This window comes from Aphis gossypii, chromosome 3, assembly GCF_020184175.1.
Source record: "Aphis gossypii isolate Hap1 chromosome 3, ASM2018417v2, whole genome shotgun sequence".
Lineage (NCBI taxonomy): Eukaryota > Metazoa > Arthropoda > Insecta > Hemiptera > Aphididae > Aphis > Aphis gossypii.
This window is the reverse complement of record NC_065532.1, coordinates 33439215-33452102: the sequence shown is the minus strand read 5'-3', so window position 1 is coordinate 33452102 and position 12888 is coordinate 33439215. Positions and strand designations below refer to the sequence as shown.

Below are 12888 nucleotides of genomic sequence, written 5' to 3'. Positions count from 1 at the left end.
GCGTATTTTAAAAATGATATACCACTTTAAGTGGGTGGGTTTGTGAAGTGATCGTAAAATAAAATAAAATATACCACAGAAAAAGTTATATTCATTTCAAAATGCATCTGACATTAATGTTGTGTTGGTTAGAATTTTTGACGGAAGTAACATTAAAAGTCCATCGGTGATGCTTATATCAAATGCATGCAACGGACAACGACAGAACACCGAAGTCGAAGTGAAAGACCCGACCAGCAACAAACATGTATTCACATTGTTCAGTACTCACGGAAAATCCATTATTTAATTTTCCTGTCTGTGCGGTTTCCATTATTCTTCTGTTCGATACGCAGTCGAAATGTCATCGGGAAAAGCCACAAGAATGTCACGTGTTAGCATTTTATTTTACTTTTATCCGAAACAACGTTTACGCCGCAGTTTTCAATTTGATTAAAGTGCTCGATAATAAATTTGTAATTTATATTTCCAGTAAAAATAGAAAGTAGATGAAAAAAATTTATCTTACCTATACTTACTACCTATTAATAGTAATATTCCAAACAACCCGATAAAAATAAAAATGTCAATATTCCTACAATGATTTAATAATAAATTTCATATCAACATTTTTAGACAGTTATACAATTCGACAAATTAATTTATACTTATTGAATAAAAACAAACATAAATAAGTATGAGTATTGTTCAAAATATATTCAAAACTCATTGAACAATTTTTTTAAATAATGATAATCACATACTTTGACGAAAATCTCTATCTTCGCAGTTTAAAATTGCGATGGTTGTGTACAATAAATATAGTGTTATTATAGTGTTATAGAACTATATATACGTATATTGTAAAATATTTATATATAAATAAATAAACTCAAACTTTTTTCCAATCGTAAAACATTTTGATAGTATATAAAGTATAAAAACAAAAAAATTTATAATAAGTGTCTCGAAAACACTTCCAAACATCATTAACTGGAAAAGTCAACATTTCGAATTTTGAGTTATTGAAGTACAACACACCATGGATGTATTTTCATGAAAAAGCAATTGCACAAAAAAAAATATAACAGACCAAAATGTAAATAAATAGAACACTATGACGAACACCGGCACTAATCAATGCAAACAATAAAGACATATATATATATTAAAAAAAAAAAACTATTATTAAAATAAAAACATTTTTGATTAAACGAGTTTTTGTAAATCACCGAGTAGGTAACATTGAGGTCGGTTCGTGGCATTCAAATTACCACTGTTGCATGTACATTTTTTTTAACAATTTTTAGTTGAGTTTGGTTCGTCTGAAAAACGTTTAAAATATTATTAATATTTCTTATACAATTCGTATCACCATTATTATTATTTTTCAGTCTTTACAATAATTGGTTTTTTTTAATATATTTAAAAATAAATTAAATTCATTTGACTTAATTACAGCATACTCTGTAGTCGATTTAGCATTATATTATAGTGATTCATATTTATGAAAATTTTATGTAGATTCGTACTACCCCAGAAAAAAATAGATATGCTTATTAAGTCGTTAAATTAACTATGATAGATTTTAGATTTAGTTACTATGGTTAATAATCGATACGTGTGCATTTCATAAAGTGTATCATTATTTTATTATAACGGATCCATTTTTAAATTATTACATTTGATTCATTATTTATCACAAACAGAACGTAAGTCACGTTCAGATATACCAATCAAAACACCATTCGTTTTCATAGGACAGGGAAAATATATTGTTATAACTTAAATAATATTAGATACTAAAAATATAAACATCTTCATTTTATTTATAGAAATACAAATGAAAATATTGAGTAATATAACCATAAAGGCTCTTACACCAAAAAATATTTTGAGGAAGGAGTTTTGGTTATACATTTTTGTATAAAAACTACTGAAACGTAAAAATATTATTAGAAACATTACAAATCTAAAGGACTTTAAAATATCAAATATTAAGTGTTTTTTGAAGGAGAAAAAATATAAATACACTTAAGGTATGAACATAAGAAATACATATGTACTACGTTATTATTAGATAATGTAACTTTAAATACATTTTTCGTAGTTCGATGATTCTATTATAAAATATAATATTATTGTCAGCTATCGATCGATTTGATCAAACTAGTGCATTGCGAGATATTATTTTAAAACTCAAATTATCAAGGACTGAGAATATAACTGTATGTAATTACTACGACAATGGCGCATAACATTAAATATTGCGCAATAATTCTTTAGATTTAATGTGGTGTTAAAATACTACGTTGGAAATAATAATAATATTCATGTTTTGTGGTTATTGTGCGGCAACATAATGCAGTCAGACGAGTAAACCATTCGATGGTACACTACTTTGGTGGAGGTTACCTTACCGCGATAGTCTTTGCAGTATTTATAAGTCACTTTAATTAAAATTTACTTAATTTTTTGTCGAGGATTTCTGTTTTGTAATTATTTTAGTAATTTTAATTTATTTTCTATATTTCTTCAAAAATGCATTCTCGTTATTTTCTAAAGCTTAAAATGATTCTTTAAATTGTTTACACAAAGTATACCATTGGTTCTCTATAGTTCAATGATAATTATTTATAATTATCATCCTACAAAATTATACTCATAGATACAAATATGCGGATTTTCACATTTATTTCAAGTTTAAAGAATGTTAGGTAAAACTGTAAAAGGAGTGATTAAAGTATAGTCACGTATAGAAAGGTAGTAACTAGTAACATCTATCTCACTATCAAGGTTGTAATTGACGATCAAAAATGAATCAGTTGGGTCAATTTTCGATTTTCCTTAGTTTTTCAAATGTGAGTAAAATTGTATTGATACCAGCCGTCAAATATTTTTTTAGAAATTGAAGCAATAGCTGTCAATATATTTGTTGTTTTTATAGAATTCCGTTCAAAATTATTCTATAAATTCGATGGTTTTATTATTGCTTTAAAACATGTATAAACAATACAATGACATACAAATTAGTTATTCTGTCTAAAAAGTTTAGGAAAGTGATTTCTACAATTAAGGTCGATAATTTATTGATCAGCATTTTTATTTTTAAACTAATAATACAACGGCGAAAAAATTACTTAGATCTCAATATTATAGTATAACATACATAAAAATAGTCATTACTTATAATACACATACAAGGCACTACACTTATTAAAAAACATAACATTTTTTGTTTTAAATAATTTTATAACATAATATTTTTTTACAAATTTGTAAATTTAAACAAAATGTTTTTAGTTTTTTAATATTTTGAACAGCAACATGTATTTTTTATTTCATACCCCAAATAGTAATATTTTTCAGAGTATTTCAATACATAAAAATCAAATTTTAAACTTTAATACGTTAATTAATTATAAATGTTTAAAGCCTTGATGTGTGGAGTAGTGGATCAATGTTTTGAGAGGTACTGTATGCCACTCATCTACTCTTAGTTAAATACTATTTAACTTTTTATAAAACTGGTTGATCGCATTTTTTTTTCATATAATATTTCAACCACTCTTAAGTTAACGCAATTAAGTATTATACAAATATATATATACATAATATAATATACAGTAATCTAAGAACTAAATAAGCCAAATATTAAAACTAAAATAAAAAAAAAACTTTGAGCTTAATGGCTCTATGTTTTAAGAAGATTATTTTTATAATTTAAAAAATAAATAAATAAATGTACATCTTTATATGCACTTTGTTATATAAGTAGCAGTAAACTAAAATAATAAAATAATATTGTCTGTGTATTATGAATTAACAGTACCTATATTTTATACACTTGATATGCCATTTAAACCAACTGGGTTGGTGATATTATTATTTGTCATTAAAAATTAATATTATAACCTATAGCTCTTAGATTTATTTAAGTAATTTATAATATTATTAATGTAAGCACCACAAAAAATACTCCCTACCTCCTTTATCATTGATCGATATTTTTATTAAGTTAAGTAAATAATATAATAAGTTATAGTTTATATTTATCATTATAAACATAATTTTTTTAAGCTAGTTATTTTATAAAAGTTGTATTAATATTTACTTTAAAATTAATATTTTTTTTTAAATTAATTAATATTTTTGTTAATAAAAAAGGAGGATGTAATCTTGCAATATTTATAATGTTATATTACATGTACTAATTATAATAATATTTTGTCGACATGCATGATGTTCAGTTCATTGTTCATAATTTATTAACGTTCTTGAATTTCTCAAAAATATTTCAAGTAATATAATATCTACCTATTTGGTTTTTTTTTCATTGGAAAAAACGTTTTACAAGCTGTACTATACAAGTATAAGGCTGTAGTGATTTAAATTGTACTTGTATGTTGAGAAAAAAGGAAACAAAAAAGATTATTAGATAAAAATGTTGCATTTAACGATGTAAAAAATCATATGTCATGTTTTCTTGTTTTTCGTGTTTCCTATCCTTCTTTCATTTAGGTGAAATAATCCCTTCAAAAAAAAAAAAAATAAAAACAAAAATAAAAACTCAAGTCAGATTCTATTCAATTTAAAATTATCTTCTTTTCACTCTACACATGTCATAATATGATTTTCAATAACATTTAAACGTCACGTATTAGACTTTAGTTTAATTTTTATATTTTTTAACTGTTATAAAATCTGTTTTTTTTTTTTAAATATTGGAACATTTATAATCAAATTTATTTGAGGTAATATTATAGGTTATAGTCAATTATATTAATTATATGTTACGCTAAACATCAAAAATATTAATACCTATTTCATATTCCTTTGAAATTATTTATTCAAATATTTCTATATTTTATAATATCAAATTTCTATGTATTTTCATCATCAATTTTTCTAAAAATATATTTTTATTTTTTAAATTATTTATATTTGTAAATTATTTTCCACATTATTAGTAATTTTAATAATTTAGGAGAATATAAAATCAAATTAACCTAGTTCTAAAAACTCTTGTTAACTTTTATCCATTTCAACATAACTAAAATCATTATTTAAAATGTTTAAAAGTACACATTTATAAATAGAGTACTTAGCATATATCAAACAATTACTGTAATAAATGTTAATGAGTTTTCACTACATTTTTGTAAATTATACACCAACTAAATTATGAAATCAATCCAAAATTATTAATAGTTTTTTTTTTTAACCGACTAAATTAATAATATAAATTAAACTATGACAAAATAAGTTGTTATGTGCATGGTTTTAGGTATTATTAACTAGCTAAACAAAAAAAAAAAAAAAACTAAAATAATTATAATAATTTAAAAATATATTATTTTATTTGAAATACATATTTGGAATAGTATGCTTTTGCTGCTTAAAAAATACTCCTGAAATAATTGTTCACCTTTTTAACTTATTAACATCGTACTTTATCCTCAGGGGTGTGATTCATATGATTAGTCCAAACTTTTTTTAATCGTTGACCCATTTATAAAATTAAAAAAGAAATGTTAATGGTAAAATATCCAGAAATAAAGCAAATTAAGCCAGTTCAGATAAAAAAAAAATAAAAATGCAATTATTTAGTAAAGCGCGTTATAAGTAATATTTAGTATTATTTATCTGAAGCTGAAAAGCGTTAATAAGACGAATTAATTGAATCATTTTTCGGCGTATTTTTTTTTTCTATAGACCGTTTTATAATTCATTTACTTATTTATTCGTATTAATGTGAATAATCGATTTTAACTTTTAAAATATATGAATATAAGTGCAATTATCTACTACTAACATATTTATCAAACTTTTATTTTAAGAATAAATTGATGACAGGATAAAAAAAACAATTTTCTTGAAAATGTCTACATTCATTATGCTAAACAATACATATGTTTTTCTGAATATTTCATGTTTAATTTTCTTTTTTATAAATAGATATTTCATTATAACTCCTTTATAGACTTACTAAATGTATATAAGTCATTTAAATAATTAAATTTGAATTACATACCTGATACTAAAACTGTTTTATTTTTCAATATAATATCTATAGAATATTATGTCATCAGTCTCATTCTTTAACAATTATATAAATTACAATCTTTCTGTTTCTGTTTATTTAAAATTTAATACGCATTTTGATTATTTTTTTATAAATATATAACTTAGTCCAAGTATAAATAAATTGAAACATTTACATTAATTATTTGAAATCAAAGTATACTAGTAACATAAATAAATAAAAAAAATTAATTATATTTTCGTCACAATTAAATATAATTTATTAATTTTGGCAACAGTTCATTTAAAATATTATGTTTTCCATCAAAACCATTAATTATTCATTTCATCAACTATGAAATTACTGGTAAATCACACCTCCCATACGATTGAATTTGACTCTAAAATTATTATTAAAATGATCTGAATTATAGAAATCATGGGAAGCTACAGGGATTCGGGATCTGTTCCCGATAGCTTGTTAAAGGGATAAAATGAATAATTTAATTTCGGGATAGGCCAAATCAAAATTATTATAGCTATGTTCTACTATTCCATTTCCAAAGCACCACCAAACATGTTGTTTATTATTGTTAATCTCGATAAATATGATCTGGCGTTTGTAAATACACACGGGAAATATAACTCTAGCTTAGAACTAACCACCGCTTCACAAAAATACATAACTAGTTAATACTAGTAAATACTCGGAGAGGGGTGAACAATATAAACTAGAATTTAAATTTATACATACTTTATATGCCCTATGTATAAACTATTTTTAAACGAGATATATTTTGTGTAAATTTATTTTAAAATTTGAAATAATACTACGTTTGATATTAAATATTATCACAAATTATTAATAACTTATGACATTATTGGTATTTTTTTTTTTAATCTTAATTCTGATTAATTTACTATTAAAAAATACTTTTATTTCAATTATTCAATTATATACTTGAACAGTCAGTTAAAAATTAATAATAATTTTAAACCGATTAATTTCAATGTTCCATAAATAATTATTAATCATTTTAAACAACTAAAAAAACCAATAAGACTTAAGTCTTTAAATACGTTGATGACTATTGACAATTAATAAAATATTAAATTGTTTATATTTATTTTAGTAGCAAGTATCATTTAACTTTAAATTTAATAATCATAATAAAAATACATTTTGTATAATATACTGGCTGAGTGAGATTATTGTAATTTGTAACCATATTTGACTATGCGTCATTTAATTTTTATTGGATTTAAAATTAAAGCCACTTCACAAGCATTTATATTTTATTCGTAAATGGTACTCGTTACGAACGGTTCATTAGATAAAATGTAGAGTTTTGTAAGGTCAACGTAAAGCAATAACAGAATGATTCATATTCTATGAACGTTTTGTGGAGCTCTGTGAGCAAATATAATTCTTTGAGAAAATAGAATAGTTGAAAGCACGTGTGTGATGTTTCCCCTCAACTCCACCACGTAGTAAAGGCCAAATGGTGGTTATATGTCCAAAGTTCACGAGGGTTTGGAAATATAAAAATACATTTTTTCCCTCGTGTTTTCCTATAAAGCGTAAGTTTCCTCAATTTTTAAAGTCCAGAGTTTAATCTGAATGCATGTTTGTATTTTCTTACGCGCAATTCAATACATATACAACCCGAATATACAAGTCTGCACGTTGCAAACTCTGAATTCACGATTTTGTTTAATTTTTTTTTTCTCAAGACGTAATCAAACAAATAATGACCATAAAAAAACTCCCATACTACTGATTTTATTTTTTCATGTTAGATTGCAGCACAGCTAATAATCTGTAAAATATTTGAAAACAAAATTCTGCAAATAGGTTGCGTACTTTTAAAAACATCAGTTCACCTCTAGTTGATAAATAAAATATTAATACGACATCATAATATTACCGTGACGTAAAAATTTCAGCAAGATACTAGGGATTTATAGATAATCGGATATAATAAAATATAGTTTGGTTCAAAAAATGTTTTTTAAGCCAATACCAATAATTAATTAAAAATCTACAGTGTTTAATTTGTATTATTATGCGACTAGAAATATTTTTATATTTTTCATTTTACGAACGGTATGCATGCCGTTGATCACATTGTATAATATTTGTATGCATATTTATTCATGTGCAATTTAACATTATAACATTTATTCAAAAGTTAGAGACGGAGTACGAAGAGATTGCGTTGAAATGCACTGAAAAATGGCATCAGCGCAAAAAAATAAAATAAGTGTGAATAAACCGCGGGTTACATTATGACGTGTCCTCTACCTATACAGCCTATATAATAATCGTAATAATATATTACACGAGAAGATTTCACGCATAGCATAATACTGTAGATGATGTAGACAAATTAGGTATTCGCTATATACGTTAGAAACTCGGTCGTGTTGCGCTGTGAATTCATGGACTTTGTATTTGTATTAAAACTATATTAGAATATACGAAGCCTGTGAAATATCTTAGAACACATTTATTTCCACGACGATTCGTAGAAACCCGTCTATACCACACGCACATTGCAAACCAACAAATATATTATTATTGATTTCATATGGTAATGACATTATAAATGATATACATAAAGCCTATACCGGAAGGGTAAAATAATATACTGTTTTATATGAATAATGTAATAATCTATGAAAATATGAGATTACGTTACGAAATTTACACAAAATATCATTCCGTGTCGCCGATTACAGAGAACCCAACACTTAATCCCGTACACCGTGGTCGATAGAGGATTCTTGCGAACGTTCTTCGTGACCATCTATATTCAAAAAGGATACGCCGTGCAACAGCACCACTGTTTTCAAAAGTATTTCGTCGGGATGCGCGCCTTCACAGTGACTGTTTCACAGTTCAAAAAACTATCATTCGCGTAATCCGTAACAAAAAACATTAATAATAATTATCGTTCGAGCATTTTCGTTGTTATTCGCGAATAAATATATTTTAGTATACTGCGAAGAGAAACTTACTGCCGTTTTATCGACGCGCACAGCTCGCACGAGAGACCCGTCTCCGGCAGTTTTCCCGCCGTTTTTTTAAGGCAGCAAAAAAAAAAAAAAAGACGTACGAGGAGATCTGCGCTCATTGTCCGGAAGACGCGGACACTGCTGCTCGTATATAAACACACGGTTTCATCTATATTCCGTGTATGATATAATACACATTACGGAGATCGGCGACGCTTTTTTTTTATTTTCCAAACAAGATTGCCGCCGTTCGGTCCGAGCGCACGCACGCGGACACGCACAGTTGATGATTATATTGTTAGAACGTACGCACGTACGCGCATTAACGTTTTCCCTCTGGCCGACTCTCTCTCACTCCGTACACCACTTCACCAATCGACTGTGTTAGCGCAAACACACACGCACGCCGACTCTCTGTCTCTGTCTCTCCCTCTCTTTAGATATGGGCGTATATTATACAGGTACACGTACTTGTCGCACGCGCCCGGGCTAACTCCCCAGAGGGTGCCCGGACCGTTCTCGTTTCGTTCCGTCACGACGCTATACATAATTTAATATATGTATAATAATAATATCATAGCAGTAGGTATAATATACGTATGAGCGTATACGTAAACATAATAATAATAATAATACTCTATAGTCTATATTATACGTACCCGCCGCCGCGCGTATATAATATGTATATTACGCACATAATACCGCTTGGAAACCGGCCGACCCGACAGCTCGTGCCGCGACGAAAGTTTCGACACTAAATCCCGTCGCGTCCGATGCACGAGCGCGCAGATACCTATACACACCCCGCGTGTACAGTAATTAGTCGCCTGCACGTATATTTCGCCGTCGTCTCAGTCCACCACAATATGCGATATGCTCGTATAGTGCCTCCTGTACCGTTATATTACTATTATACTATACGATAACGATATTAATACGTATATGGTGTTATATGTCATATCAAATGCCGGGGCAAATTTTGTTAATAATACTATTATAACCGTGGTTACGGCGTGTGTCGACCGTTCAATTATCATCGGCATCATCACTGCTGTAACCTATATCGTGATACCATTGAAGTCGAGCGAATCGCTATTACCACCACTACTGTTAAAATTTGTACAGTGAACATGACTAAATGACTAAACCGTCGTAATATAATTGGATTATATTGTTAATCGGTCCGAGGTAAAAACTTAATGGGTGTGAAGAAGCTCAAGTGACCCTCTAAGAGTATAACTTCCATTTGATTTTTGAGGTAATATTGTTTTTAATATATTATAATATATTATAAATGTATTTAAATAGTGTGTTTTGGTAAGATAATTTATGGATATGAAATACCCAAAAAATTAAATCAATTATAGTACTTACTGACGTCGTAATAGAAAAAAGTTGAAAAGTCATGTTGTACGTGTGAACTTATAGAAATAAATATAAAATAATGTCTTTGAATAAAAATTCCAATTTCATTCCTTATTATAATACACAGGTTGTAGTTATACTTTTTATTCTAATAATATGAAGTTTAATATACATACTTATGTGAACCGATTCAGAAAACGGTTTAGAGTAGTTTCTGCGCTAAGACTTGCATTGAATTATGTTTTTCCGAACACAAATTAAAAAAAATGTTGATAGATATAATTGAAAGATACGTTTCTCGTAAATGTGAAATACATGTGTAGATATTTCAATCCATAAACACCTGTGTTTTAGACATTGATCAGTATACCATCCAAAGTACATTACGATAATTTCTAGAACTCTGAATGGAGTAAAGTAATCGAATCAAAAAAAAAAAAAACACAATTTTTTTTCAGTCAACCAGAATACTGAAAAACATTTTCACGTATTAAAAATAATATATATTTCATGTACAACGTATAGAAAATTATACTCACTCAAATAGTCGAAAACATTTTTATATTGCATGCCTGATTCAATGTGATTTGCAGAATACATTTTGTTTAGAGAAACGAACATAATTACAGTGGAATGTTTAATAGATACATTTATCTGATGACTTTTAGCTGTTTTACAATCGAGGATGCGAGAAGGATCGTTAACGAATATAATATTGCAGTATAACTGCAATAGATATGATTCAACGAAAAGAAAACTACTATGAGATGAGAAAAATAGAAAATTATTTATGCACTATATCTAAAACAATAAAAAAAAATGAATTGAGATAATTCCATGTAGTGGCTTTTCACTTTTGATAAGAGTCTGAAATTGGAAATATTATGTTTTTCGCTGGCATATCACTAATGCATACATTCTATAGGATATAAGTGTATTATATTTATTTATTGGAATTCCGGAAAAACCAGAAAAGAATTACTACATTTGGAATTATTATGAGGAAAATAAAATGTTTTTACGCTCACGAAAACAATAAACGGATGTAACGCTTCCATAAGGCTAATGTATTTAAATATATTATTAGCAACTATAAATGCACATAAAATTACGCTTTGTTGGAATCCAAACAATAATACTAGAAGGAATACATAAGTGGAACAACTTTTGGATTATATCTTACTAAAGTTATCGTTTTAATGTACGTTCATCGTTCATCGATAACTATGATATAAAAATATTTGGATTACAAACAGTAAAATAATGTTATTTATAATTACAGCATAAAATATTTTAGAGCTAAACTTCTTCTGGTTGAATGTTTCTTAGTTTTTACACCAAATAAACTTTGTAATAATAATAATTAATTTTTAATTTTTTTTTCTTTTTAAATTACGTAATTATAATTTGTCTGTAAAATATAAAAATATATATTAACATTTTATACCAAGAATTATTGGTGTATTTACGGGGGGGAGATGAGGGAGATATATCTCCCCTCTTGACTTTTTTTTAAGCTTATATCACTGCATTATCTTGTATGAAAAGATTAAAAACATACTTAAGAAATTCTATGAAGGAGATAAATATTCCCTATTCACTAATGAAATATTTGTTGTATTATTTAAATTTTGAATATTATTTAAATTTTAGTCCAGATTGAATGGGCTTACAAGCTTTACATTCATAGCAACATAAGTATGGATGTTGAAGAAATTATTGACAAAATAACTAAAAAAACTAGAAGGCTACAGTTTGTTTTGTAAATGATAAATAAATAAATGATTTATCATTATTTAATATGTTGTATTATTTTATAACTGTAATAAGGTTCATGCACCTATTATGAACATATATAATTAGGACTAGGATTTTAAAGCATATGCTTCTTTTTTATATAAGATACATAAGTTCGTTTCACGTCATTCTGATTCCAAATATACCATTTTTTTTTCTTTTTTATGTAAATACTTATTTTTTTTTTAAATTATTCTAGCTGTGAATTTTTATATGTTTATTATGCTATTTTAATAAAAACAAATGTATCAATAAGAAATGTAAAAACCCAGAATGTGGACTAAATGGTTATATTCGGTTATTATTGTTTTCGTTATCGGCTTGATAATATTAAAATATGTGTTAAATGTATAGATTATCGATTTACATATAACCTGCGCCCTGTAGTACCTATACTGTCAGTATGCCTACAACATCGATATCGATCGTTTCAAAATTTAAGATTTAGTGTTATAATTTTAAATCACTGGTATGAAGTATGCACCGATCAGTGGACGTAGAAATTTCGTCTTCTATGTATAAACATATTATTCTGTCGGATAATAGAGTCAGTTTCGCTACTACAAATCTAGAGAAATGCATGGTAAATAATTATTTTTTTAATTTAAATTAATTTTTCAAATTGTCTTATTCATTTTTATAACTAGATCATGTTAATTTTTGATAATTTTTTTTTTTTTGTTGCTTTTTTAATTATAAATATGC

The 12888-nt window shown here is 26.6% G+C and overlaps 1 protein-coding gene across 1 annotated transcript in view; it reads left to right on the top strand.

The window, feature by feature from the left end:
- Window positions 1–12888, top strand: part of LOC114118990 (zwei Ig domain protein zig-8-like) — a 221587-nt gene that overhangs the window by 142013 nt on the left and 66686 nt on the right. The gene's annotated exons all lie outside the window — the stretch shown is intronic.